Source organism: Columba livia, chromosome 2 (assembly GCF_036013475.1).
Source record: "Columba livia isolate bColLiv1 breed racing homer chromosome 2, bColLiv1.pat.W.v2, whole genome shotgun sequence".
Classification (NCBI taxonomy): Eukaryota; Metazoa; Chordata; class Aves; order Columbiformes; family Columbidae; genus Columba; species Columba livia.
Genome location: NC_088603.1, coordinates 14,164,754 through 14,184,931, shown reverse-complemented (window position 1 = coordinate 14,184,931; position 20,178 = coordinate 14,164,754). Strand labels below are relative to the sequence as shown.

Genomic DNA, 20,178 nt, shown 5'->3' with positions numbered 1-20,178 from the left:
CTCTGCCATCACTGGGGTAGCCTGAGTTCAAAGATTGGATAGATAATGAAGGAGGTGTTTTCATTGATAATGTCTTTCCTTCCTTTGCATTCCACTTTAGGGAAAATATGTTAGATAGACCATTTAAATTTATTTTCAGATCCCTCCCAGCTATGCTCCTGTGACCAGCTGAACACTAAACACACTGTAGTTTCATTTGTATTGCACAATGATGCTGTCTGACTTTTATAAAATATAATTGTTTTAATATAATGTTGATTTGGCAAAATCCACAGCTGGTCTTGGTCTTGCGTTCTGCTGGATATTGGAAGCAAAAAAAATGAAAGTTTACTGTAAATTAACTACTTCTTATTCCTTCCCCAATCCATTCTAAATCAAAATTGGAAACCCTACAAACATTTCACTCCTGGGCCAAATGAAAAATGACAGGCACTGCTGGGGTTAAATGCTTCTTTCTAGGTGTAAATATTACATTTGTAAATACTTTTGACAGTATTTCACTCAAATCTATCTCTAAGGAGCAGCACTAGATGTTTTCAAGTGTTATTATTTCCATCTGGTATTTCTATTATAACATAAAATGTTTAAAAGTCTACAACTCAATGTGATCTTCACTACACAGACAACATAAAACTCATCCCTTCAGAAAAAAAGAAAGACTGAAGGCTTCTATTTGTGCTTCTGATTCTTTATGAATACTAATGCTCACAACCACAGATTAAATTAATCTCAGCTGCCTCAGTCACACTTGGTAAATGAATCATAAAATAGTTTCATACTGATATGGTAGGTTGTCCTTGACAGCAAATTAAAATCTTAGTAAGTGCCTTATTCAGAAAACATACACATATTCTTCATTTGTACAAATCATGGTCAGAATGCAGATTTGTAGTTTTTTGTTTAAAGAAATCTGAGGATAATTCTGTGTTATTTCTTCAAGACTTGTTATGGTATACCAGGAATTTTCAAACTTAAAGTAAAATATTTCTGCCTGAGCATTTTTATAGGGAAAACCTCAATAACATATTAAAAGAAAAAGTAATGCAACAATTCTATTTTTAGATGGTGTTTAAACCGATTGTTATTTTTTTTCTCAAATTCACTGTTGTTTTTTTTTTCTTTTAACTTTAAAGGGAAGTTGACATCCTCATCTTGAACTAAAGTTTGGCTTTTGTAAAGCTCTGTAGACAAAGGGGATGCTTTGCCTGTTATTGGCAAACAGGGACGACAGTTCTCACTACTCAAACCTAGTTATCTTATGTTTGTGTAGTTGCTGTGAGAAAGGAGGAATTAGAAAAAAAAAGAGTTTTTCATTTGTTTTAGAAAGGTGGGTGAATGAACTGCAAGAACTGTGGATGATGCCAGGCAAAGAGGTTGTATTGACTTCCATGAGTTACATGTGTTTAGGACTGAGTTAAACATAGTGGACCAGAGCATGGTATTTCAAAAGCCATAAATGACTTCTTGCTCTTTTACAACAATAAAAAATTGTACAATACGTATAGCAAACGTTCTAGTGAAATACATTAAAAATAATTCTGTTTGTGAGTATTTTGAAATTCAAGGTGGATTTTCATAACTGTAAAGATAATTTATCTATTTTCTTTATTCATCACAGAAACAATGTACAGTTTAACACAAGCTAGAATTCCTTGCTAAGAAGCTTCCCCTATTTTGATGACAGCAGGTGTTTGAGCATCTTTCTCTTTTGGCAGAACTCTTTAATCCATCCATAGATGCATTATATTTCAACAGCTAATTTAGAGCTTTTAGTCTGCAACATTCTAATGTCCATGCACTACCCTATACAGAGACTTTAATTATACAGTGTAAGTCTGCAGATAGAATAGTGCTTACGAATTTCTAACAAAAAGTAATTATGGCACATGTGCAGATTATACTTTTCTACATGTAATAATCCTAGACTTTTAAATTCATTTTGTCAAACAACTAGCTCACATTCTGGACTAATGATCTGTAAAATTTCATTTGTAGTGTAGAATAACTCTACAGATGAGATCTTTTAAAATCTTTGTGGAAGAGTTACTGGTATATATTTCTATCACAGTATCTGCACTTTATAATGGAATCAGTGACAGTCCTTTTCAATTAAAGAGCAGCAGCTGAACAGACAAGGGCAACCAAAGAAAAATGATTTATCATGCAATATGCATCATTGTTCAGACTCAGCACAGTGTTGCCACACTTAAAGCAACCTGTAATCAAAAAGTACCAAGATTTTGTTAAAACAAATGAAAATGACAATTGGTTACTAACCTCATCTGAGGTTGGGGCAACTATAAGTCTTAGAAGACATAAATATATATGTATATGAAGCTTTAATTTTCTTAAGGATGCCCTAATGCTGTTCAATAAAGATGATCTGCTCTTAGGTAGCTATAACTCTGTGACCATTTTCGTATTTTTCTGAATAGAACCCGAGACATGGAACGATCCATTACTCCTGGCATTCTTTGGGTTTAATTATTATAGCTTTGAGTCCTCTGTGAAAGACAGTGAATGAAATGCCACCTCTATGATATACATAGTCATTGAGGCAGATAAATATGAGAAATTAAAAAAAAAAAGACTATTAATTGCCATCAGTAACTATTATCAAAAGCACTATTAACTATTAATGACTATCAATACTGAGAACCTTTTCAACCTGCCAGTTTGAGTTCCTCTTCAGATTTTCTGGTCATTCTTTTTAAACCTTGGTTTCCATTTTTGAGGTCTCTGCCTTTATAGTCAACAGAAGAAAATATAGTGCATACTTAAGGACTAATCGATTCAGCAAATTTTAGACAGCTTCTTTAGAATGGCATTAACTGTGTCCTACACTTCTTTGTTTATATTAACTAGATCTTTGTTAAGTGTGGAGGCAAGCTACTTTATGGGCATCTCTGTTTAGTCTGATTAATCACATTTTTACATCCAGTTAAATTGTAGACTCAGTAACGTAGATGTCTTCATACAGAGATTTAATAGCACAATAGCTAATCCTTTGGGGTTACACTTTTGTGACTTGACTGTGGAACCCAGGTCTCTTCTTGAATTCACTCATCAACACACATTACAACTTCTGAAGCAAATAAAGCTGAAGTTTTACAAGCAGTGGTGTTGTACAGCTTGTCACTTCTCTGAAGGATGTGGCACAGCAGCAATGCCCAAGCCAGGAGGTAGGTATCACGGCAGAGGTTTTAAGAGGCTGCAGTCAGGACACATGGACAATCCTTACTATTCTGCTTTATGTCAGAGATTGAAAATTGTCAGTCTAACATGAGCTGTTAATAAAGCACCTGATTAAAAATCTGAGATTTCCCAAGTTTCAGAGATTGAGAAGAGAGGAGTCAAAAATATTTGCAAATCTTTCTAAACTCATAAAATTTAGTTCTTCAAAAGAACAGACTTTATAAAATTCAATCATCATTTTCAACGTTTAATGAGACTCACTCTAAATCTATTTGTAAGAATAATGGAAGTTTAGAATCAGATGCTGTTTCTGTGAATTTCATCCAAGCCTGGACAAGGCTGTTTCCTTTTAAGTTTTTCTTCTGTAGCATGATTGGGCTATTGCTTGCCTTACTTCCCTCTTAAACTTTGTCTGTTTTCCACAGGACAGGCAAATCTGTTAGCCTGATGCCACAGTCTTTCTCAGATGCTACTTACATGGGACAGCATCTGTCAGGAATACATAAATCCTTTCTTTACTACCAAGAAGAAAAAAGATAATATCATCAAATGATTTGTTTGTGAAGTGTTCAAGGCATGTGCACTTAACAGTCCTGCAAAACAGGTCTCTTTCTTCAGTGTGTATGTACATTTACACAGTGAGGAAAACATTTCATTCTTGATTGATGCACACTAAAGCAATTCAGAGAGGAAATAGGCAGATATTTTAAAAGGAATTTTTAAATTTTGTTTTTTCCTTCAGATGGGACAATCCCCCAATGTACCATGCAGGTATGCATTTATATGTCTCTTAATTGGTAGAAAACACATTTGCAAAAACAGATTTCCTGATCCTGTGTAGCTTTCATTCTACATGAGCTGTGACTGTAACAGGCAGTATCTTGTGTTTAAGGAAGAGAACTCTCCTTTTGAATTTAGTCAGCAATCATCACGTATATCTGCAAACATTTCTACCATTGGAAATCTGATATTAATGGAAACTGCTGGCAGACTTGATATATTTTATTACTAACCTGCTGTCTGCTTTCCCCTGGCAAGAAATCCTGAGATCAGGAACTGACAGTTATCCATTGCCTGTGCTGACTAATATTTCCTGTGCTCTGTTCTGCAGCATGCTCTCTATGATTAAGTGACCACATATAACTATATTTGTTAATGAGTTCATAGTATTTTCCTTAGTCAGTTAGCTAAACAAATACTCCGTATCTCTGAAGGCAGGGATACACTTTATTGCTTCCACATATGGGTCTAAAAGGATGTGATATAGAGGAACACAATGTGCCTAAGCCAACAGGAAACTCAAAAAAAGAAACATGTACAAAGGCTCTAACAAATTTGTTTTTCTTCCCATTGAGTTTCTTCCATTATTCACTACAGAAAAAAGAAAAAATAAGCCAAAAATTTAACACCAAAAAAGGAGGCCGGGGGGCGGGGGGAAGTAAAAATATCAGAAGAAAATGTAACAATATGAATTACAAAGATCTAAATCAGAACAAACTGTCCTGCTTTGAATTTTTATCAAAATCAAAGAGAATTTTTTGGAAATGTTTAAGCTTCTAAGAGAAGACTGAGTACTTCGTAGTTTAGACAGTGAGGCATGAAAGCCCATGTTTGTAAACACTGCTGTTTTTTCTGATAAAATATAGAGCTAAATTCTGCACCAAGGACACCGAATGTTCATTAGACCAAAATGCTTTGATTTGCTATACTTGGTCAGAAGGGATCCTCTACACAGATATCACTCCTGTGAGTAAGAATCAAGCATCTTCACAGCATTTCTGCAGCCATCCCTTTCTCACAAAAACCTCGCCCTCCCCTGAGCTGTGCTGTGAATCGCTGCGGGACAGAGACCTCCAGCCTTCAGGGAATCTCTGAGTGTGTGAGAAAGACTGGGGTGGAAAGGCGTTTCCTCATCTTGTGTGTCTTCTTTTTTTTACTGTTAAATACAGTTTTTTCATGCAGTAGTTTGGAAAATTATTCTTTCTTTCTTTCCTCATCGTCTTTGGCTTAAAACCATTGGGAGTAGGATGGGTAAGCCAGAGTCATAGGCTTTGACTTTTGTCTTTGCTGCAGATCTGCAGAGTACTGACGCCAGCGAGGGGAAGGAACCCAGGAAAAGTTGCTGGGTAGGAAACCTGATTCACATCAACACTGTCAGGTAATTTTATTGGTCATGTGTGCAGGCCAATGAGGGGAAATAAGAAACATAGAGCCAGATAAACAGCTTCTATGCACCAGGATCTCTGTGCAGTGGAAAGCAGGGCACTACACTGGAGTAATTATCACAGAATAGTCCCATTTTATTTTTTGCAGGCTGGGAGGGTAGATTTTCTCCATATACTTCCAGCTGCCTCCTTTGATTTTCCTAGCTGCCAGCTGAGTCACTGGGGTTTGGTGCAGTGCCGAAGATCCTGGCTTTAATTAGTTCTTGTCTAATCTTGAATCCTGGTACTTGAGCTATTCTGATATAGTATTTTATTTATTAATAGTTCCTGTCTATTAAGTGTTTGCTGTTCTATCCAATATGAAAATCTTATAAATTTCTGTATAAAAAAATGAATGTTATATTTTTATTCTGCTCTGCAATGATGCTAAAACAGTTTTCCTTGGAATTCTGACTCATTATACACTGATTCTAATGGAAAACTTTGCTGCAGTTTATCACACTTAAAATAACATTAAGTCAAATTGTGCTATTAGAAACATTACATATTAAGTATCACTTTTGACCATGTCTTTTCATTGCACTACATTCTGTATAACTGTAATTATTAATAACTTGTTTCTGAACTCCTGTGCTAAATCCAGACAAGCCTTTTGTAGGGAACCATATGCAAAAAAACCCTGATCTTCTTGTGGGTGGCAAGGCAGTTTAAGACACCGCAGCGTGCGAACAGGAGTCTCCCTGGCTCTAGCATGTTCTAGGTACAATTATACTGTTTAGGTATGCTTACATTTAGAAAGTGCATGTGTCCAAAATTACTGCCCTCTGAAGCTGTAGGAGGAAATGAGCAGAGAAAAGACACTCTCTTTTGCAGAGTATTTTAAGATTTTAATATTTGTTTTTCTTATGACCTGAGAAAAGAATGCCAAGTTTCAAAACTCTCACTGATAGCAAAAAAATTCAGTTCAGGCAAAATTTGTTAACAAAGTTAAAGATTTAGTTTTTTTATATTATGGCATAGTAACAGTAAGTTCATAAAGACAAAGGAAAATAATTTAACCTGATTTTTAAAAAGGAGTTAGAAATTGAATGTTACATTATATGCACTTTCTCTTTTCCTCAGACACAACAGCAATGCTGAAACACATTACAGAATGTTTTGTTTTTTGAAGAAAATTTTCGATGAATATTCTAACAGAAGACTATTCTGTAAAAAATTTGAAAACTTACAGTAGACATGCTAAATAGCTCATAAAACATCCAGAATATTTTTTTCTTATCCTAAGAGGAACATCCAAGGTAAATTTTTATCCATATGCAGAGCCACTTGCATCAGCTCAGTCACAAAAAAAGGTCATAAACGATGCACGAATATTACTTTGACACTTAAATCAGAGTGGATCCTACCCCAAAAGAGCTTGAAATGTTTACCAGTGTCCATGATGGATTTCACTTTCTTTGAAGTTGCTGTCAGAACCATCAGCAGATGGTGCCTTGGGCAAACATTCATAGCTAAATGGAAGCAGAACACACTTTTTAGAAACATACTCAAACAAATCTGCTAATCTCCACTTCTTAATATCTGAGAAGATGATGATGAAACAATTGTTATTTACTAATAAAAACAGAAGTCCGTAGTAGAACATAACAAACCCATGAGTCTTTAAATAGTGGCATCAAGCCATGCCAAAATATCTGTTTTATTTATCTGGTAGAATACCAAAATATAACATTAAGAAAATGGGGTATATGTGCAAGAACATTCACTGAGTTTCATCACCTCTAAGTGGAGATAATGACACTTGGGAAATTAATTGGTGATAAATCTAGAATGGATGGATATGTATGGAAGAAGAAGGGAGAAAATAGCCATAGAAACTGGTTGTAGACTCAGCCATTTTTGTACATCTTTTTCAAAAATGTTGTTTGTGGAGTCCAGTGGCAGCCTGCTTCCTCACTGAAGTTCACACAACTACCCCTTGCAAATTTATTCCCTAAAATGTGTTCATTAATACAGCACTCAAACACATGCTGTTCCACACACACACAGAAACTAGTGATGCTCGGAGCTCGTAGAAATTATTAGACAGAAGTTGAAAAAGAGTCAGGGAAAGCATCAGTGCCACCTTTATAAGAACTATTTTTGCATTTTATAAGAAAATCTAGCTGAGAATAATTCTTTCACTGATGAAAGTTCAAACAACAGACAGCCAGAAAAAAACCCTTGCTACAACTAGGAGAAGGGTTTTAGAAACAAACAGAGCAGGAAGAAAAACACTTTTCTAAACCAAACAGCTGTTTGAACCTCTATGCAATCTTATGCAGGATAAAAGATTACAGAGATGTCTATATACAAGCAGCTACACTGCCTTCAAAAAATGTTTACATAACTATTTTAAGTGCAGGTTTAACTTATTAAGTTTCTTTTATCAACATTCAATTTTAATTAGCAACAGATGTATGTGCATAACCAGAAGTGAAATCTGAACAAAGAAGAAACATGTTACAAAGATATTTCATACTGTTGGTTGGTTAAACAAACAAACAAACAAACAAGTGCTTACTGGAGAGGCTACATTTCAACTGTAAATAAAATGATCTCTGTATCCATATCCAACTTTAATGAGTGTTGCAAGGTTTGATCAGTATTTGTCCAGTTCTGAAAGAGCTCTGCAATAAGTGGGACATATATGGAAATACTCGTTTCTATTCTTATCAAGCTACACCATTTGAAAGTAAACTATTTGTCCAGTCTATCAAACTTGTGAAACAAGTCTGGAATAGACATAGTGAATTACACTAGAACCATATTTTAGAGATAAACATGTCATAAGGATTGTGTCTATTCCTTGTGGCATAGAAAATCTGCTTGTTTTTTTAATATATGACATCTTCTGTTCTGGCAGTTTCTGAAAAAACTTCTTAGTCCAGACTCATTCTGATGCAGTAGCTTTTAGCCTCTAAGCTTGCAATACAAAATATAGGCAGCTTTAAGCAAAAGTGTGTTATTTATGAACTGCAAGCAACAGTTCAATAATTCAAGTCCATTAGTCATTTACTCATATCAACTTTACATCCATCCAGGACAGATTTATGAATACATTTCATAACAAACAGTAGTCACTTTCCACTTCCTCAATCTGCTTAACATTTGTAAAAGTTGAAAAAAATGCAAGTATATGTACTGAGGGCTTGACATCTTTATGTCTTCTATGTGAATGTCAGAGTTAGGAAACCACATTTAAAAACAAAAGAAACTTCAAAAAAAATCTGAATACTTTAAATTATAGAAAAAAAAAAAGTGGGAAAAAGTGTTTTGTTTATTTTTTTCTTTGTGGTTCTGTTTCTTACAACAAACTTTCCTAGGGTGGTGTAAATTTATTAGCACCTTTAGACCTTCTTGTGATTTTTAGTGAAGAATGAAGCAATTTTAGGATTTAATGTGTTTGCATTGTATTATTTTTACTTCCAACCATTCAGCATTTTTTATATGTTCAAGAATATCAGTCTATAATTAGTCCAATTATAGTGACTAAAGGCAATAGTGATTAGTAAGGATGACTTCTGGCCACTCAAGCAGTTAAAATGATCAATGGATCTCCAGTTTGAACATAGTGTTTTAATAGCTGATGAGGAATTCCAAAAGTCTGGAAGCAGAATATAAGAGCAGCAAGATAATATGGTTGGAAGGTATTACTAAAGCTGACATCATGTCTCTTACAGCCAGACATGTACAACAGTGCCATATCATACATGCCAGATTTGAACAGTGTTTGGAAAGGTATTGGCATCATTACAAATTTGAAAAGAAAAATATCTTACTAATCATGGAATAGTATTTAATGGAAAGGAAGAAAGCCCTAGTATTCTGGTTTTGTTGGACTCTTCCAGTTCTTGCCAGTTCCAGGAAAGGATGGTTCCCAGTAGTAGGAAACCACAAGCGGTTCCTGAGAATACCCATCCCACTTGCTTGTAGGTACAGGAGAATATCTGTCTCAAATTTTATCGGATTTTAAAATATATAAAACGAATAAAACAGCAGTCACCTGAAGAAGTAGCTCTGTAGAGCACTGAAATGCTTGTCATAACACAAGCTCCCTAATGTCTCCATATTCTTCTTCCCAACAATTGGAGGAATTGGTATCCAGCTCAAAAGGGAGGGAGAGCATATTTTAAGCACACACCTAATTCCACTGCTACTATATGAGTACGCTCATAAAAGCCTTTTTGGACTGAGATATAGAGGGACAGCCTCTCTGGGCTCTAGTCCATGCACTGTGTAGCACTGACTGATGCATGAATTAATCAGGAAAGGAAAAAGACTGAAAGGAAGAAAAGAAATCCTAGACTGGAGTTAGGATGGTTTACATAATCAAATGAGCATGAAGAAAGTTTAGAGTCCTTACTTCAGAGGTGTTAGCAATCTTAAATGACTATGATAATACGGAACGAGGAGAACCATCAAGACCTCTACCTTTATTTATTATGCTCACTTCATTATTCTTTTATAAGCAAACATAATATGTAAATATTACAATAGTTAACTTATACAACTATTCTTATAATTCCCTCCCCCCTGAAAATTGTGAATAAAAACAGGAGAAATAATAATACAAGAAACAAAACATCATTTCATAGTCAACTTTGAAATAAAGATAACATGGAACAGAAATAACTTATAGCTAAAAAACGGAATGCTACCATTACAAACCCATATTAATTTAAGTACTACCAGTCTATCTTAGAGTTCTGGAAAGTTGCAAGATAAGGCACTAAGGCTCTAATAACTGTATTGGTACAAGTGCTGCTTTCATTGATGAATATCTCAGAAAACCAGAAATGTTGGTACTCCTGTGCATTCTTTTAGCTGCCAGTCTACCAGGACAAGTTGCAAAGAGAAGACCACTGGAGGAAGATTACTCTTAGTGAATTGTTGAGGTTAATATGCTAAAAATAAATATTGCAGTTCATTAAGAACACCTGGGAATATGTGACAACGCGCTTCAACTTGTAAGCAGATTACAGATATAAAAAAATTGCAAAAATAAACACGGAGAAAGGATGAAGGTTAATGGCATCAAGGTCATTAAGGTGTAATAGCTATCGCGTAGTACCCTGTGTGTTACAGTTCCATAATTTTCCTTTCATTTTGATTGATAAAGTCTTCTAAGCCAGGAAAAGTCCAAGAATAATGAACCTTTCAGTAGTTCTCCTGTTAATTTTGTCACTGATTTTTCCATGCCACAGGTTCTTCCCCATACACCTCTGCTATTAATTACAATGTGCTGCATTTTGTGATGGAGAGATTATTGCAAACTTCAGGACCAGACTGAATTTTGAAAACAAATTTTAGTTGAGTTTCCTTAAATTTTGGATTTATTTTCAAAAGCACTCAAGTGAGCACAGTAACAAACTACTCCCAGCAAGTTACTTCTGAAGAGCTGATTGATGCGACTGGATTTGCTTTTAATATTACACTGGTTAAATTATAAGGATGGCTTCCTGTGATTATTATCCTGGTTTTCTGGAAGCCCTGGAAAGTACTGATTAGTAAATATAAAATTACCTTGGACAGATGAACAGCAAAAGGAAGCCCATTCTGCAATCCTTTATTTCCATCTCTTTATTCAGTTTGTTTTTAGATCAGAGTTTAGAAAGGCACTGTATACTGAGAGGCCACAAATTGCCAAGTCAGCAGTGGGCTGATAAAATGAAAAAAAAACCAGCAGGTAAGGGAAAGAGATGTGTGCTTTAAGAAGGCTTTTTAAAGCTGCAACTACATTTTTGCAAAATTGCTTACAACGAGAAGTATTTTACTGTACCTCTGTTCTTCAGCACCCTGCAATCACCAGCTGTCTCACAGCTGGGGGATGAGCTGCAGTGTAAAAGGTTTTGAGTGACGTTGTATGAAAACGTGTGCCAAATTAATCGTAAAAGCTTGCGTTAACCAAGATCCTCTCTGCTCTTTTAACAGAAGTGTAGGTTCTGTGCCTCCTGTCTGGGAGCTGACAAGCAGCTCCTGATTGCCAGTCATCTGTCACTGGCATGAATGGACAGTGAAAACCTACTATCCAGCTCTGGGTTTAAAGACGGGGTTGGCTTATGCATTTATGGAGAACAGCTCTGCTGCCAATAAGAAATGATTCTGAAAAATTTACCATCTCAGATCTCTTCATCTGAAAAAAGGCTGGCTGCTTTGAAAGGGAAATATCTCCAAGAGTGATATGACTCTCAGAGTGGCTGTGAGCACTTGAATGGAAGATTTATGCTTAAATTTATAGACTGCAAATGGAGGCTAGGTTTGCATTACAGAAAAAGTACAAGGGAAATATATTTTCCCTTCCAAAAACCAGTCCAGCAGAGATGCTGGTGCTGGGGCAGCAGCTCAGCAAGGAGGAAGCCAGCACAGGTAAGGAGGTGCCTGGGCAAGATCCGCCATATTTGCTCATGCTGTTTTGCAGTACATTGAGTAGGGGCCAGAAACAAAGACTGCTATGTGGCCAGCAAATCTGAACCCCAGCCCTGTAAGGCTCTGAGGACTGTTCTATCAAGCTGGACCAAATGTTGGTTTACTGCAGTAACCAGCCTAAGAAGATGCTACTACTGATCACAGCAGCACCTACATAAAAGTAATTTTTGCCTACGTAGACATATTTGGGCCAAGTTTTGTCCAGTTTCTAGCAAGGTGCAGAGGGATAAGGACGAAACACGGAAACTGAAGAGCTGTATGAATCGCGAGAGTAACTCACCATTCCTGTTGGCATGGTAACTTCAGAAATGAATGGAAAGCCTTCAGATTCTCCTTCTCTGGAGGCATTCAAGACCGGCCTGGACACATTCCTGTGCAATCTACTCTAGGTGTACCTGCTTTAGCAGGTGGGTTGGACTAGATGATTTCCAGAGGTCCCTTTCAACCCCAACCACTCTGTGATTCTGTGGTCTGCCTTTACTGCATGTCCAGCAGGGCCATCAAGTTCTCATCCCCACTGCTTGCTTTGGAAAGGCCAAAGTACCAGGGTGCTAAGTGGCGCCTGGAGCTCACATTGAACCTTCACAATCTCTGACTACCTGAGTCTGGACTGCCAAACTTTTGATCACACCGGAAATTTTTAATTTGTTTACATGGAACATATGACCTGAAATACTCCACTGTTGCTGCATGTGAACAAAACGGTTCATAAATGTAAAACATTGTTCAAAAGTAGTCCGTACTCTTCTGACCTATGTCTATGTTTGAACCCAAGACTGTGTATATATTTATTCATTGATGGTAAACTGAGTAACTGTCAGGTTTTTCAGAATGGAAAAAACATTTATTTTTTAAATCGTGTCTGATGAAATTCCCAAGATATGACAAGTGGTTTTCAAATACATATTTAGAGGAACAGGTATTAAATTTCATAAAGCAGCTACATTATATGCTGTAGTTTCCCTTTATAATCAGTGTGATTTTTCTACTCTCTAGGAGGAGACATTACTAATACATCATCAAGTAAGACTTAAACTAATTATTAATAACAATGTTATTAGTTATTAGTAGCAATGATGTTTGATGCTAAAGATGAGTAAAGATAATGTCACAAATCAATCTATATCTTCTGGAGCAAGACAGTCTGCTGATATTCTGTTTCTGTTTGACAATTAGGGATAAACCGGATCCGCCAAGTTGTCAGAGGTAAAGCCGAGGCACCAAAGGGTCTGGAGGAAGCAGAAAGCAGATTTTGGTCGCACAGACAAATATGTAACTGTAACCTGTTTAGGAGATTTAGATCCTCAGCAAATACAAATCAGGATGATTGTATTAATATCACTGACTTTCAGTTGAGTTTGATCTTAATGAAATTTCTCACAGTTTCTGTGTCCATACATTCAATCATTAGATAGCTTACAATTTGGGATAGAAGTATAATATAAGATTGTGCTATTAAATTCACATTATGGTATCTACAACCTCAAAGGAAAATCAATGTCAAGATTGTTTCACTTACAGGAGTCATATAGCAGTTCAAGAATTGTGGAGCAGCATAAAATTATTGATCAAAACAAATTCCAAATGTTAAAGCACAATGCTCACATTTCTCCGGTCTTATAAACAAAAAAAACCCTAATTGCCTGTGTAGTGTTCTATAAAAAGAGAAATAAATAAATAAACCCCCACGTGTTGGCAAGCCAAATGAGCTATTACCAGAAGATGGCAGTGATGTCTTTTTACAGCTGTAGTCACCGTGCCACTTACAAGAATAACCTAATTGCTGTATAGTTGTATCATAGTAAAAAAGGGACATTGGTATAGTCAAGCCAATTACCTCCTGGTATGTTCAGCAGTCTCTCTAATGTGGTACAATTTCTCAGTATTTTAAAGTTGTGTTACTTTACTTCTATATTTTGAATATGATTGTTTTGGAAATTAGCCAGGCTGTAACAACATAAATAACATTTTAGCTGTAGCATTAGCAAACAGTTTGACACACCTTAAGTTTGATTATTTACAAATTAGAAGAATCTGGTTGGAGGCCATTTTCCTGTCACTCATGAGATTTAGGAAACCATTATTTGCTTCATTTTTTTGTTAATTTAAAGGTTCTGAGCAATAATAGTAAGAAATGTAGTGCAGGTAAATTTAACATAAACAAGAACATTTATTTTATTATATCCACCTCATAGCTGTATATGTAGGTTCCCAGATGCTAGATCACAATGTGTTTTATTCCAGGGGAATTCCCTAACCTCAGCAGAATCATGCTACTCTTGCAAAATGCCTTTAATTTCATGTAGTGATGAAAGCCTGACAGCAATTCTCTATCCCAGACGATGCAAGGAGCTATAAAGAGAAAATCAAGGTTTCTGCTTTTAATTTCATAGGTCACAGAATTATACGATCCAGAACTAGACAAATGAGTGATTTGTGGAAAGTACGCGATGCCTTTTGCCATAAAGCCTGTCACCCTTACACACTTCATTGTCTCATCAGGAATGAGCGTGTCTGCTATTGCCTGTGCTGCCGTGAACCGAAAACCTTTCAGATCAAAGGTGATGCTGCTTATCAACAATTCAGCAATAATAATATGATCTACTCATTTATTTTTTCTTAGAAGAATAAAAGCTTTTCGTTTGAATTGTACAAATGAACTTAAACACTGCTATTGGTAACAATACTAACAGTATTTTTCTCTGCTGGTTACAGACTCCCTAAGCTCCTTATTGCTGTGCAAATGTGAAAAACCCAAACCTTAGCAATGGATTGGAAGCACTGATTCTCCTAAAGTCCCCTAAGCAAACTGAACACTGAGCTGCCATGTCAAGCCTGTTAAGTCATTTGAAGGAATTTGGGAAGTCAGCACACTTGGGGTAATTTCCTGGCAATTCATCTATAATGTCTACTGCCTGTTCCAATTTCTGACACATAGATATATTATACCCAATTGTGACCAGCCTGCATAAACAGTAAGCTCTCTTGAAAATTCCGAATGTGAAGACATAAGCTTTCTTAGTACTTTTAGAAAGGTAGATAAATCATATTGAACTTGAAATAACAGATGATCACATCTTGAATGGGTGAATACATGTGTATAATTTTATCTAAGAACTGAATGTAAAACATGACAATAATATAACTACTAATTTTTAAAATTATTTCAGAGTGCTTGCCAAATACTTAAACACCTGAAGCAATCCTACAGCATATGATAAATTTTCATGTTTGTCTAACATAAGCTTCTCCCATTTATTTGTAGAAAATTACTTGACTTCTTTCCAAAGTGTGTTTGATTTCACTTGAATTTACCAGGCTGCCAGTGCATATTTCAAATTATGCAGTTTTCTGAAAGAGATTGATATGTCATAGGAATTTTGGTGGAGTTTTATTATAAAAGGAATTGAAAGCTTTCAAAAGATCAGGGGCAATAATGCAAGGATGTAGGTCAGCTGAAATTTAAAGTTCATGGAGCACTCTGAAGGCTTTTAAATACCTCTCAGCAGGAAATCTGTGAGTAGAACTGCAGGTCCTTGCCATGTGGAAATGCCTTTTCCTTATGAAGTTGTAGTTCTGAACTCCAGAACACTCACATAGCCCCAAATCTTTTCTCTTTCATCAGTGTCTGAAGATGCAAAGTTCTGGTGGGCTTTTCATCAGAAAAATGACAGAAACAAGACATGGCCAAGGAAATATACAATTATTTTATATGTTTTGATCCACTAAGTTGTGAAATTAAGTAAACTCTGTGTGGATATCCTTTTTTAAAGGTGGACAGAATAGTTTGGTGGATGAAGGAAGGCTGGTTTAGAAACCAAGTTGTGTCCACTGTATTTTAAAAGAGAAGCATTTCCTTTACAAATATTAATAGATGACAGACTTCCTCAGCCTATTGAAATGAATATATTTTTTATCATAACTAATGTATTTCAGATCCCACTTCAAACCCTTCTTTTTCCTCCAGCATGGTACAACGTTAATTGAAACCACACAGGTTCCCTTTTCGCAGCCCAAAGTCTGGTGATGAAGTCTTAAGAACCAGTTCCCTTTTTGTTCTCTCAGTCCTTTAATTTTCATCCTATTTCCAAAGTTCACACTATTTCTCTTTCTGGATAGAACTGAAATTTTTTGCTTTTTGTACCTTTTTTTTTTTTTTTTTTGGTAAAAGTAATAAAAAATGTACAGAAAACAAATGTTTCTTTATATCTCTTATTCACTGAGATAATCAGGACATGCCATTCTGGGTAATGCTTTTCATAGTAATTTTTTTGGTTGTTAATGAACTATTCTCAGCCTACTCTGTTTACAACTGTCAGTGATGTCATCCTGAAGGAAGAAAACTTAAATATTTTGGTGGTTGTGTATATATTAAAATCAGATCAAAATACCCCCCTGGGTAGGATAATTTACACTAGTCTCTATTGTGACTTTGTCTGACAAAACAGTCAAAAGCAAAGTTCACTTTCTGATGACTGAGGAACTGGATTGTGCAGAAAATAAAAAACTGGCAGAGCAAAACATCTCAGCTGTAGGCTACAAAGGAAAAAGGAACATAGAAAAGGTCTCTGTTAAAAAGAAAAACAGTGAGTAAAGAATCATTTCTACATTCTGGAGAAGTCTTTTGAAAAATTATGACCCTGGTAACCGGGCAGACAAAGAACACACTATTAGTGAATGTTAACTTCAGGACTGCAGCCAAGGGACAGATATTAGAAAATGAATAAAGCACTAAAAATCTCTTTCTCTTTAAGATTGTGGAAATACAATGACAAAATAATTAAGAGGAACCATACAATCATGTACTACGATCTCGTCAATTCACAAGCTAAGAAAGGTTATTTGAGGTCAACATTTGGATGCAACCCCCTTTTGGGAGCACCCAAAACAGCAAAGTCCAAACTTCTTAGACTAAAGGTCAAACACATCATTCAATAGTATCAAAAGGACAATATCCTCTTTTTGGGCAGATTCTATTCTCTGCTCTTTATGTAGCTTAAATGAAGAGTGGAGAGTTGAAAGCATAAGCCAGGTTTTCTAGCAGAAATTCATGTGCACTGCAGGAAAATAATTACTTGTTATAGTAAGAGAGGGTGTAAAGTACGAATAACAGGCCAAAAGCTGAAAATGATAAATTCTCAACAGTGACTGAATACTTCACTAGATTACAGTAGAGAGTCACAAGGTAAATGGTAATGCAGGCTTTTCAACGTAAAACTGCTCTGCATAAATAAAATTAACTTAAAACTATAGAAATAACTACAAAAGGTAGATTTAGAAAGAAATAATTAGAAAGGATAGAATTGTATTGACTTATGCTTTGGTTAGAATTTATCTCACCTAAATAAACCTCTAAAATCTGACCCTCTTTGGGCCTGTTTTCTAGGTTCCCCAATAACCAGTGGGACAAGACAGGAGTACTTCTAAAGAGAGAGTCTGCTATTTGTATTTTTAGTCACTGTCTGTGGATTTGCCTTCCAGATGTGCCTGTTTGTCTCCACAGAGTTTAGAAGAATCTTGACCCACATTTTAGGCTAGATGTGTAACTCCATTCGCTCTCTGAAAACGTGGGTGATAGCAGGACAACATCACAGCAGCTCTGACTGCAGTAGGGAAACTATAGGTGAATCCAAACATTGCTAAGACCTGTGGAAATGCGTCAGTTGAGAATGATACAAGAGGAATCTGGAAGGAAACTTAGAATAGTATAATTTAATCATGTTTTTCATATCCGTATTCTACTATAGTCCAAAAAGTCAGACTTCATGCACAAAATATCTGAAACTGCTATTTCAAAAGCAGTCATAGGTCTGTCATTATAACTGTCATTCTGTAGAAGTCATTTGTGTGGTAGCTTTCACTACCACTGGAGTGATAGAAATGCTGTAGTAAACAGAATGATTTGATATATACAGTGTTGTAACTTTTCAGTAGGCTTTCTAAAAGGTATTTCTTCTTCCTGCAAACCTTATTTTAGTTACACCTTTTAAATTCAAAAACACTGACCAGTGGCATGAAGAATAATGGTTAAGACAGGGTATTTTTTGACTGAGTCCACCACTTGGTTTAATGAGAAAGACTGTCATTGTCTGAATTGTTACAAATCACTTTGACAGCTGACAAAAAGCGGAGGACAAATTCAGTTGGTGCCTCTTCAGTTCGCTCTCTGAAGTATTTTAACCAGAGTTACAATAGTATCCTGTTTCCCTGACCTGTATAAGGAATGTGGGTTCAGTTACTTTTCTTTTTTAAAAGTCAGAGATTCCAGCTGGTAACAGCAGCTTTTCTACCCTTTGAAGTACAGATAACAGATAATATTAGATTTACAAAAGCCCAGCAACATTTATTAAATTTTAGAAGCCTTCCTTCTAAATACACAATATCCTTTAAAAACTTGATCTAAGGGGGATTATGAAAGATAGAGAGCAGTAATAGAAGAGAGACTGCTGCTTGGTGTAGTTCAGAAGCAATAGAGAGCACACGCCAGAGAATTTTGTTCTTCAAGTGATTTTCATTTACTGCTTTATTAGTCATTTTTAGATACACTGTACAGTTTGAAACTGAGAACAATTCTAATGTGACAAGATATACGCATCTGGTACAATTGATCTAGTAACTCATGATATTCACTAAGTTGGTGCCCCAGCTATCTAAATAGTGAGATTTTTCCTTTTGTGGAAGAGATGATAAGGAAGTCACAAAGGGTCACTCCAAGAGGCAGGAAGGATAGTCTCTCCTGAACAGGCAGGCAATCTACATCCTTACAGAGGAAAATCAATGGTAATATTTCTTTTCTCATTTATGCATGTAACTGAGGTTAAAAAAAAAATGATTCACACCACTTTTCAGAGAGGCAAAAAGTGCAAAAGTAAAAATATATCTTCATTGATGATAACCAATAGGAACAATGCTTAGGTGGGTACTATTCTTCTAGTGAGATTAAGGACTAGCAATAATTAGCAACGTAGATCTCTTCTAATGTATTCTGTCAATTTATATGATGGTAATAGCCAAATAATTTGAGTTATTTTGAATCTAAGTAATTAGAGTTATTTTGAATCTTCAGAGCCTTCCCCTTATAGGGAGAACACACAAACAAGCTCACTACATACTGAAACTTTAAAGTCTGAAGGTTGAAGAAGATTTTTTCCTGTTCACTCCTTACTTCTCAGGGAAAGTTCTGTTCTTGCAGCAGGAAGATTAAGAGGCTGAAGCCAAAGCTGTGTGCAGCCGAGGAAGGTATGGCATGGACATTTCATCCCTGCTCTTCTCATGCAGAAGAAACACACAAAAATGTGTGGGCAGGAAATTACACAAAGTGTTCCCCTCACACAATTGCTCAACTGCCTACAAAATATGGAATTGAATATTCAATTTTATTTGATTTTTAAATATTCAAGTAATGTTTTATTTCAATTTATGTCAAAGGTATGCCTTTGGTAGTCCTGTAAGTATTCAGGGTGAAAACTTTTTTCTTAATAAAATAACAAAGATCTTTCCTTAAACAATCAAACCAATCAACAATTCAGCTTCAATTCAGATGTGTTCTTGCTTTTTTTTTTTTTTTTTTAAGAAAGAATCTTTGGACAATTTGGAAATTATTCCAGTCAGATCTACTAAATTACAATGATGGAAAATGTGCACTAACACTTTTACTAAGTGTGTTAACTAAGGCAGTAGTTTCAAGATAATTGACTGATGTAAAGTTCCTGGAGAATATGACTTTCAGAACACTCCAGTTTCAGATGAACCAGATGTCTGCTGCATATGTGGAATTCCCTAGGTGACCTCTTTATGAATAGTTGACACCAACAAATACATAGCAAAATATGTGAATGTAGCACATTCATTGTACCTGTAAGCCTTCTACTGCGTGTGTTCATCTTTAGGGAAATAGCTGGAAATTTAGAGCAGTTGACATTTTTTGCCCCATCTCTGCCTCATCAATCAGTAAAGTAAGGATTTCTAACGTTTTACTGGTGCGCCCCTGAAATCTGTGTAAAGTTCTGTCATTAGGCAGCTATAGCTGTGGTTTCTGGCCAGCTCTAGGAACGTTTTTCCTGGGTATTTTTTTCCATGGAAGAACCCTTTGCCTCTTCCAACTCAGCCTCACTAAAATGGAAATTTGAATGGTACATTAGGTGCTTGGCTGAGCAATGGGATATCTGCCAACTTGTGATGCCAAATGATCAAATTCAGCACAACAAAAAGGGTAGTAAGTAATACATTATGGCCTAGTCACAGCACGCTAAAGTTTGACATACACAATGCTACTCCAAATTCAAGTTTCCTTTTGCTATTATAATTTCAGAGATCAGCAGCTATGCGAGCTTTGTGCTTAAATTACTCT

General features: G+C 35.9%; 2 long non-coding RNA genes across 2 annotated transcripts; both read left to right on the top strand.

The window, feature by feature from the left end:
- Positions 1–4,804: 4,804 nt before the first annotated feature.
- LOC110359945 (uncharacterized) lies at positions 4,805–11,490 on the top strand. Its single transcript, XR_002415510.2, has 3 exons — positions 4,805–4,941; positions 5,269–5,353; positions 11,334–11,490. It is a non-coding gene; the product is annotated as an uncharacterized LOC110359945 (long non-coding RNA).
- A 2,678-nt stretch (positions 11,491–14,168) lies between these two features.
- LOC135578406 (uncharacterized) lies at positions 14,169–16,024 on the top strand. The gene is made up of 2 exons (XR_010469939.1): positions 14,169–14,389; positions 14,544–16,024. It is a non-coding gene; the product is annotated as an uncharacterized LOC135578406 (long non-coding RNA).
- The last annotated feature ends 4,154 nt before the right edge of the window (positions 16,025–20,178 follow it).